Source organism: Euprymna scolopes, chromosome 15 (assembly GCF_053919585.1).
Source record: "Euprymna scolopes isolate OS-2025 chromosome 15, ASM5391958v1, whole genome shotgun sequence".
Taxonomy (NCBI): Eukaryota; Metazoa; Mollusca; class Cephalopoda; order Sepiida; family Sepiolidae; genus Euprymna; species Euprymna scolopes.
Window position 1 is genome coordinate 131,692,611 of NC_136496.1, and position 10,085 is coordinate 131,702,695.

Genomic DNA, 10,085 nt, shown 5'->3' on the forward strand with positions numbered 1-10,085 from the left:
AATAATGTTTTCACAAAGTAAAAATGTTTATTCTTGTTCAAAACTATTAGTCACAAAACAAACACATTCCATAAAAAAACAAAAAAACGTCTATGTAATCTTTAATGAATAAGTTCAGTTTCCGTGTAAATTGTGTTCCTTATATTTTTCTCTTGTTCAATGCAATTTTCCAAGTTTTCTCATGCTTTTTGTAAAAACCTTCCACACATTATCGACAATCTGACTCTTCAACAGATTTTCCTTGCTTGTACCTCGTGCATGACGTCATTTTTCAGTAACGCGGCCTACTCTATGAAGTGCGCAGTACAAACAACACACGGACACAAAAACCTTCTCCGTTGTTTTCGCTCGTTCTTTCTCTCACTCGACTGCTACTATCTTTTTCTCTTCAGAACATGCTAATCATCTTGCTCATTGCTTTTTAATATATATATATATATATATATATATATATATATATATATATATATATATATATATATATATATATATATATATATATATAGTAAAAGTTAGAGAGTTAAAGAAATAAACAAATTTATGATTTACAACGTAGTAGTGTTACTTACTACAACAACAAACACTGTGACCGTGATAATGAAATCACAATACAAAATAAATATAAACACCCCGGAAGCGATGATTTAGACGACCCTATGCAGTTTTAGAAGGTCCATCTTCCCAGTCTTTGCCTTAAGGAATTACATTATTGCTAATCCCCTGACGGTCTGCCAAGGGGAAATACTGTCGGGGCGGCCCCGGCCCAGTCATTTTTAGGCAGGCTGGAGTGTGCGTATGCTGGGACGCTGGCTTTTCACATCCCACCTTGTCTCACATCTTCCCGTCGTGCTAATTAGATAAACATCCAACTTAGTTGCTTACTATATAAATGGGTATCAGGGTATTTCAGTACTTACAAAGTCAGTCCTGAGTATTGCCGGATAATGCCGTGTCAAATTCGGAAATGATCAAAGCAGATTACGATTTGAAAGCCGTGAAAACTTTAGAGCGACAGAATATCGCTTACCATCCTACATTAACGGCAAGCATGCGAAGGGTGAGGTTAGGCATACAATTAGGATTAGGTTAGTATTTAAAAATCGAGCATCTTGACTCAGTAAAATTATATAATAAACAGGAAATATGTAGGCGACATAGGAAATTGCAGTTGAGAAATTGGTTTATTTATTAATTCGTCGTGCATTTTAGGATTCTAAAAATATTTAATAAAAGTAATAAGCTTTTAATTTCGTAATTATTGGTCGTGATTAAAGAAATCATGTATTTCACGATAATAAAACGATGTCTGGAGCATTATTTTAATGTAAAAATGACGGGAATTTAAACTATTAAACAATAAGCATTATATTTTTAACAGAAACGTTAATAGGGTACAAATTATCAGAGGAACCAAAATAAATTGTTTTTAACGAATTTCCTAAGTGCATTTTCTTTCTGTAAAAATCGAACAGAGGTATTTGCTTTTTAATCGGTACTCTTCGATGATTTGAAAGTTAACCCAAAATAATCCTTCTCCGCTTTACGATTTCAAGATTAATTATTTTAATCGAAAACCTTAGTCACTTTCAAAATTAAATGAGCTTATTAAATTGAATCAAATATTATTTTTGCAAATACGTTAGAAATAAAGCCATTAAACTAAAAGATAGACGATTCATCAAGTGTCACTTTTTTGGTTTTCATAAATGAAGAGTACAACTATTCAAAGTAGCTGCTGCAATCTATGCTATATAAAGTATTTTTGTAGGTCGTTAATCAGCAGCCCTCATAGCTCAGTCGGTAGAGCATCAGACTTTTAAAGACTATTCAATGAAGTCATCTGAGGGTCTGGGGTTCGAGTCCCCATGCGGGCTGATCATATTTTTTATATTAGTGTTTTATTATACCAGTGATATGTTTATACTATTATTCTTTATATTAAACACTTTAATTTTATTTCCAAGTTGGTTTTACGCGTATTTTAGGACTCTATCTGTAAATTGCTACCGTTTTATGGAAAAATCGATGAGGACATTTTTAATGTTGTGTATAGTAAATGACTGTTATTTGGTTAATTGACGTCATACTGCATGGCGACTATTTTAACTGCTTTTTCAACCTTTGGTCATTTGATTTAATGCCCGCCACGTAATATTTTTCTCCGTGGTATTTTTTTTATTACATTATTCATCTCGAAAAAAAAATGAGCTACAGTGGAAGGAGCCAGATTTATCGTGGAAACCTGGACGGAAAGTTGAGCTACAAGATGTTTGTTCACATTACATTTAAATGTTTGCATACTGGTGCTGTCCGGGAAATAGGGAGCAGAAAGCGAATTCTAAAGGCAACCGCTCCGGAGAAATGTTCGTTCGTTCGTCATAATACCATCCTCGAAGGCCGTACTCCTTTTTTTAGGAGAAAACAGTGTAGTATATGATCGTTCATTATTATACTGTTCTCCAGGCATTACCTCCTCGTTTGACGTGAGCGGATTAGTACAGTATATGTACCGTTGTTATAAAACCATATCCCAAGTATTACCTCTTCCCTTGATGGGAGGGTTTAGGGTTAGCTATAATTAAAATTGGCGAAAGGACAGACCCATCAAATTATCGCCCCATTAGCCTCCTCCCACTTTTTGCCAAAATATTTGAGACCATAATTAACCATGCTCTAGTCCATCATCTTACAGATGCTAAACTACTGACTGACAAACAATATGGATTTAGACAAGCCCGTTCCACAGCAGACATCCTCACCGTGATCTCTGAACGTATATACCAATCACTGGACAAAGCGGGGGAAGGCAGAGCGGTAGCTCTAGATATATCTAAGGCTTTTGACAGGGTATGGCATGAGGGTCTCCTCAGGAAGATTAGATCTTACGGTATCACTGGTAGAATACTTAACATAATTAAATCCTTCTTAGATAAGAGAAAAATCCAGGTAGTCCTCGACGGTCGCACATCTAAACAATATGATATAAATGCGGGAGTGCCCCAGGGTTCTATCCTTGGACCTCTATTGTTCCTGATATTCATAAATGACCTCCCCGACAACATTGCCTCTGAGATGGGTATATATGCTGATGACACTACACTCTATGGCAGACACGACAGGAAGACGAATGAACACATTTCTAAAGAAATGGCAGAAACACTAGAGGAAGACCTCCAATCTGTAGTGGAATGGGGACAAAAGTGGTTGGTCGCGTTCAATGCTGCCAAGACTAAACTAGTTTCATTCAATAATTACAAGAAACCCTCTCTACCACCAATAGCAATGGCCAACGACCCTTTATCTGAGAGTCCATCTTTCAAACTCCTTGGCCTAACGTTCACAGGAAACATGAGTTGGAACAATTACATTGAAGGCATTGCCAGGGCCGCTGCAAGAAAGGTAGGCTCTCTCTACCGTGCTAGAAAACTACTAACACCCGAAAGTATCCTGTACCTCTATAAGGCCACCATTCGCCCATGTATGGAGTATTACTGCCACATCTGGGCTGGTGCATCTGCTACTAGTCTCTCGCTCCTTGACAAGGTTCAAAAGAGAGTCGCAAATCTGATAGGCCCTGAACTGGCATCTAAGCTTCAGCCTCTGTCCCATCGACGAAATGTTGCATCCCTCTGCCTGTTCTACAAGTATTTTAGTGGTGAATGCTCTGATGAACTGCAATCACTTGTGCCCCCACGACGCGAGCACCCTCGACAAACCCGACAGGCTACTAGATCCCACCCCCACACTGTAGAGGTCCCTAGATGTAAAAGATCTTTTTACTCCAATAGTTTCTTCCCCAGAACCGCAAGACTCTGGAATTCCATTCCAGGTCCCTGCTTCCCCAACAGTACTGACGTGCAGAAGTTCAAGTGTAACGTGAACCGACACCTTGCTGCCCAAATCCCTACATAGTACCCCAGTAGTTGTTGCCCCTGATAGTAGCCCCCTACACCAAAGTGGCAATTTGCCTTGTTTGGGGTGAAAATGTAATAAAAAAAAAAAAAAAAAAAATTAGAGTGTCGGTTAGCAAATGTTAAGGCGTAGTTTAGTAACAGTGTAGTAATAAAATGTCAGTTAATGACAAACATAAACTTTCACGTCGAAGCAACAATAGAGAAAGTTCGGAATGCCTCTGTATACGGCTTTTCAACCATTATTTGTGACTTTTAGAGAGGCAGATTGATTGTTCGTATTATTTGGATTCTACAGAAAATGGTTGAGAGTAACAGTAGAATCCAAATAATACGAAGCATTTTTCGGAGTTTTATCCGTTTCCATTCATCGTTTTTAAGTCTCTTATAGCATTGGTTTTAATCCAATTTAGAATCTCATTAACTTCTTTTATTCTCGAGTAGTTTTTTGCTTTATATATATATATATATATATATATATATATATATATATATATATATATATATATAATAGGTTTTTATATGAATATATATATAATAGGTTTTTAATATACATTTATATATATATATATATATATATATATATATATATATATAATAGGTTTTTATATGAATCTATATATATAAAAATGTAAATTTGGTTCGTTCCAAACGAATAAAACCATATTTCTACGTTACCAATTTATTTGAAATTTTCAGACAACCCATCTTTAGAGTCGAGGTATGTTTTTATGTTATTAAAATAGATTTACCTCGCAAATTATTAAAATATTAAATAAAATAAATATATATTTTTAACCCTTACTGCGAATCTGTTCTGTTGATAAAACTGAACTTCCGGTTCGATTCATTTCACAGCCACGAATTGACGAAAGATTTCATTTTCTGTTAACTCGATCAGTAAAAAAAAAAAAAATACTTATTTCATTTGTTTATCTTCCAATTTTTTTAATTTACACATCTTTTCTTTATTATATAAGGCAAAAAAAAAGTTTGCCGCTTGCTATGCTAAAACAAAGTTTTTTTGTTTTTTACTTTTCTAATTTCAAAATATGTTGCACCATTATTGTGATGTTTAATTTGCAGTATATTTCAATTTAACTTTTATTATAAAAAGTTTGAGTTTATGATTTGTTTCCTGCAAAAAAAAAAATAAAAAAATACCCTCTCTGAAAAAAACAGGCAAAACTAGCTGATAAAATATGTAAGCCTTCTGGAGACTTAACCGCTTCAATATAATTCCAGAAACATATAGTGAGAAAACACGGAACATTTTATATATTGAATATACTATATTTATAATTTTTTTATTGTAGGATTCTCCTGATCTCGCGGGTTTTTTTAAAATCTCAGTTGACAACATTGCATCACTAAAAAAAACACAAAATGAATGCCGACGCTCAAAGTGTATACACATTTTGACTCCTCCCTTTACTTAAAAATTCACCTAAAATCAGGAAATTAACGAATTTTAATGAAAATTGCAGTATTTTTCAAATAATGATCGCAGAATATAATGAACTAATTATTTTTACTTAACTCTTAGTGAAAATGTTTTATTTTATTTAAACAAAAAATACCTTTACTAAAGTTATGGTTTTCAGTAGTAAATAAAAAACGCAAGAATTTATTTTTGCTTGTTTTAAAGCATCGTAATTTGTAACAATAAAAAATAATTTTTACAGTAACATTACGAAAAAAGCCCCTAAAGTCCGTATTAATGAATTCGATATAACTCGAAGAAAACTGAATTCTCGCATACTATTCAGGAAATTAAAGATTCAATTAGATTCCTATTTCAGTCACCTAAATTATTTAGGGTGAAATGAGTTTAGGAATTTATAGCCAAACCTAAATATTTTTTTTGGGGGGGGGGTAAATATCCAGATACGCTACTACAGAACACCGACCACTCTAATTTGTTTGGGGGGGGAAGTGATTTATATTTTTCGTGTTTTTATTCAATGTAACATGTTTATTCAGCTCGAAAAACATACAGTGTTTACCGATGTATTGGAAAATTCAAGATGGCGTCTGATTCTCTCTTTAACACGGTAAGTTTGGGAAAAGGTGTTATAAATAAAAACCCAGATAAAATACTGTTAAAAACTCGCTCAATATATGTTACCGTGACATAGGTTGACATATATTCGGCGGGTTTTTAATATTATTTTGTATAGTTTTTTATTTATAACACCTTTTCCAAACTTACCGTGTTAAAGAGAGAATCAGACGCCATCTTGAATTTTCGATTACATCGGTAACACTGTATGTTTTTCGAGCTGAATAAATATGTTACATTGATAAAAACACGAAAAATATATCCAGTTTGGTAGAAAAGTAACTTATCTTGCCTTTGATAACATTTATTTGTTATATATTTGTTTTTTGACAACTTTGTCGAATCTATGTGTACAGTAATAAAAACCCGTTTTTTTTTGTCCGCGCTATTTTTTAAATCGTATTTCCAGGTTTAATTACAATGTTTTTATTCAATTGTAAGGTTAAAATACACCCTCCCCTCCCCATGTTAAGAATAGCTTTTTAAATATTAACGTTATTATTACAACACGGATCACTCTCTGCATGAGTACTGTACTTTCACCTAACAATTTAATAAACAAAACATGGTACTTATGCAGAGAAGGTACCGTGCTGAAATAACGCTATTAAGAAAGCCATTCTTAACATGGGAAAGGGAGAGTGTTCTGTAACTATTTTATATTTTCACCTAACAATTTAATAAACAAAAGATAGTACTTATGCAGAGAAGGTACCGTGCTGAAATAATACCGTTATTTAGAAAGCTATTCTTAACATGGGGAGGGAGTTTTGCATCTATTCTATACTTTCACCTAACAATTTAATAAACAATAATAGATAGTACGTATGCATAGAAAATACCGTGCTGAAATAATGTTATTTAGAAAGACATTCTTAACATGGGGATGGTATTTTGTAACTATTCTGTCCTTTCAACTAACAATTTAATAACAAAACATGGCACTTATGCAGAGAAGCTAACCCGCTGAAATAATGACGTTATTATTTAGAAAGCCATTCTTAACATGGGGATAGGGGTGTTTTGTAACTATTCTGGACTTTCACCTAACAATTTATTAAACAAAAGTTAAACTTAAAGCAGACAAGGAACAGTACTGAATCATTAACATTATTTAGAAAGCCATTCTTAACATGGGGAGGGAGGATGTTTTCTAACTATTCTGTACTTTCGGTGCTGATGCAGAGAGTGATCTGCGCTATTTTTTAAATCGCATTTCCACGTTTAATTAAAGTTTTATCATTAAGATCGCAAATTATAAAAATATATTTAATAAAATAAAAATATTTTTCGTAACTGCGGGACTATTCGCCATTTCCGGTAGAAATTAGCCTTTCACGTGCACAACACGTGAACGACTTTCGAATTACAACAGTTAACTTTCTAATTAATAGATGGGTAAAAAAAATGTCCCTATTTTTTAAATTATATATATATATATATATATATATATATATATATATATATGTGTGTGTAAAAGAGATTTAGAAGGCTGTCACAATGCGAGGAATGAATTATAGTCGCTGTTGGTAAGAGGAGACGAGAGCAAGTGGCGATTTACAAATCAATAAGTACATATATATATTTTTTTCTTTTTATTATTTTATTTATTTATTTATTTTATATATATATTTATTCAGTTGTATGGTAAAATGTCTTACTTGTTTTCATGCGACGTATTCCATTATTAATTTCGGAAAAATTTTCCCTTTTCAAATGGTGTGCGTAACAGGTCGATTCAAAACATGCTTTGAATCGACCTGTTACGCACACCATTTGAAAAGGGAAAATTTTTCCGAAATTAATAATGGAATACGTCGCATGAAAACAAGTAAGACATTTTACCATACAACTGAATAAATATATATATAAAAAAAATAAAATAATAAATATATATATATATATGTACTTATTGATTTGTAAATCGTCACTTGTTCTCGTCTCCTCTTACTAACAGCGACTATAATTCATTCCTCGCATTGTGACAGCCTTCTAAATCTCTTTTACATACCTATCCCACACAATGCTTCAAGCAAACTACATATCAATCCTATATATATATATATATATATATATATATATATATATATATATATATATATATATATTGTACTTTAACCTTACAATTGAATAAAAAACATATAAAACTTTAATTAAACTTGGAAATACGATATAAAAAATAGCGCGGTCCGGTAAGTGCACTAGCGGGTTTGTATTACTGTACACATAAATTCGAAAAAGTTGTCAAAAAACAAATATATAACAAATAAATGTTATCAAAAGCAAGATAAGTTACTTTTCTACCAAACTTTTTTTCTTTTTTTTTTTTACACAGTGATCACCACTTATCAAGGCCCGGAAGCCACTCAGGGATAAGGGTTATTGCAAGTACATTACGTTAGTGAGGAGATTTGCTGATATGTTTACTTAAGGGGGCGGTTCATTAGGAATTTGTTAACATTGGACTTGAAGACAACCAAGTTGTAGTCCAGAGGGAAGCAGGCAGACGGAACAGAGTTCCACAGGCGTGCAGTTCTAAGAAAGAAGCTTTGTTCATGGAATCTGCGTTTTGATTTAGGCACAGATATAGAGTGGGGGAAATTTTTCACAGTGGATTCAGCTAGACGGGTGTTTTTCGTGAAAGATTGGCGAGGGGGGACCAGACGAGCATCTGCCATGGAAATAACGATAAAACAAGGACAGGCTCGCAAGTCTCTTCTGTGGGAGAGAGGTTGCAGGGTAGAGAAAAGGGCATCCCCCACTAAGCCACGAAGTCTATTTTGTACTCTGTCAAGGCAGGATAGGCTGTTTTTAGCAGCTCCTGCCCAGATATGGCAACAGTATTCCATCCTTAGACGTACTTGGCTGGATATATTTTTCGTGTTTTTATTCAATTTAACATGTTTATTCAGCTCGAAAAACATACAGTGTTTACCGATGTATTGGAAAATTCAAGATGGCGTCTGATTCTCTCTTTAACACGGTAAGTTTGGGAAAAGGTGTTATAAATAAAAACCCAGATAAAATACTGTTAAAAACTCGCTCAATATATGTTACCGTGACATAGGTTGACATATATTCGGCGGGTTTTTAATATTATTTTGTATAGTTTTTTATTTATAACACCTTTTCCCAAACTTACCGTGTTAAAGAGAGAATCAGACGCCATCTTGAATTTTCCAATACATCGGTAAACACTGTATGTTTTTCGAGCTGAATAAATATGTTACATTGAATAAAAACACGAAAAATATATCCAGTTTGGTAGAAAAGTAACTTATCTTGCCTTTGATAACATTCATTTGTTATATATTTGTTTTTTGACAACTTTTTCGAATCTATGTGTACAGTAATACAAACCCACTATTTTCTCCAGGATTTTTGATAAAATTTTCCATGCGTGCGTCTCACGTTTGGATATAACAAATAAAGTTTTTGTAGATTTCGGTGTGCTGAAAACGAATCTGCAAACTGTTTCCGTCGCAAAATATAGTTTTTATGATATAAAGAAATTACTTTTTCGAAAAGTAGGCGATCACTTTTCCATGTAAATTTAACTTAAAATAAGCACCTACTTAGCATCATTTGTTTATCTTATTTTTTTATTTTTAAAAGCTTTCCTTGCGAAACCTACCTAAAATAAATTTGTCTAATTCTTAATTCCTTATTTTATTGGGGGGGGGGGTAAATATGAAGAATTACTCCACCCTCGAAAATTTCTTTACAATTACCACTCTTTCAGGTTTTCGGGGTCGCTTAAAACGAAAATAACGTTTATAATTAAGGCAAACGAGTAGTTTCCAAGATATGAAGAAATGATAGTTTAAAAAATGGAGGATCACTTTTCCATAATAATTTAACGTAAAATGATCACCCACTTTGTGGCCACGATTTTTTTTGGGGGGGGGGGGACTTTCTTTTTACCCTTGGAAAATCCTTTAAAATTACCTGTTTAAATTGCAAAATGCAAAAGAAATCAAACAAAAAAACTTTTTTGCCAAGAAACACACAGAAAAATTTTAAAAAATAGCATCCATTTTTTTCTATCGAATTCATTTGCTGTTTTTATTGAAAACTATTTTCTCCCGGATTTTTGATAAAATATTCCATTT

General features: G+C 33.2%; 1 non-coding gene across 1 annotated transcript; it reads left to right on the forward strand.

Annotated features, from left to right (window-relative positions):
• The first annotated feature begins 1,782 nt into the window (after positions 1-1,782).
• Positions 1,783-1,874, forward strand: Trnak-uuu (transfer RNA lysine (anticodon UUU)). The gene is given in 2 exon segments: positions 1,783-1,819; positions 1,839-1,874. It is a non-coding gene; the product is annotated as a tRNA-Lys (tRNA).
• Positions 1,875-10,085: the final 8,211 nt, after the last annotated feature.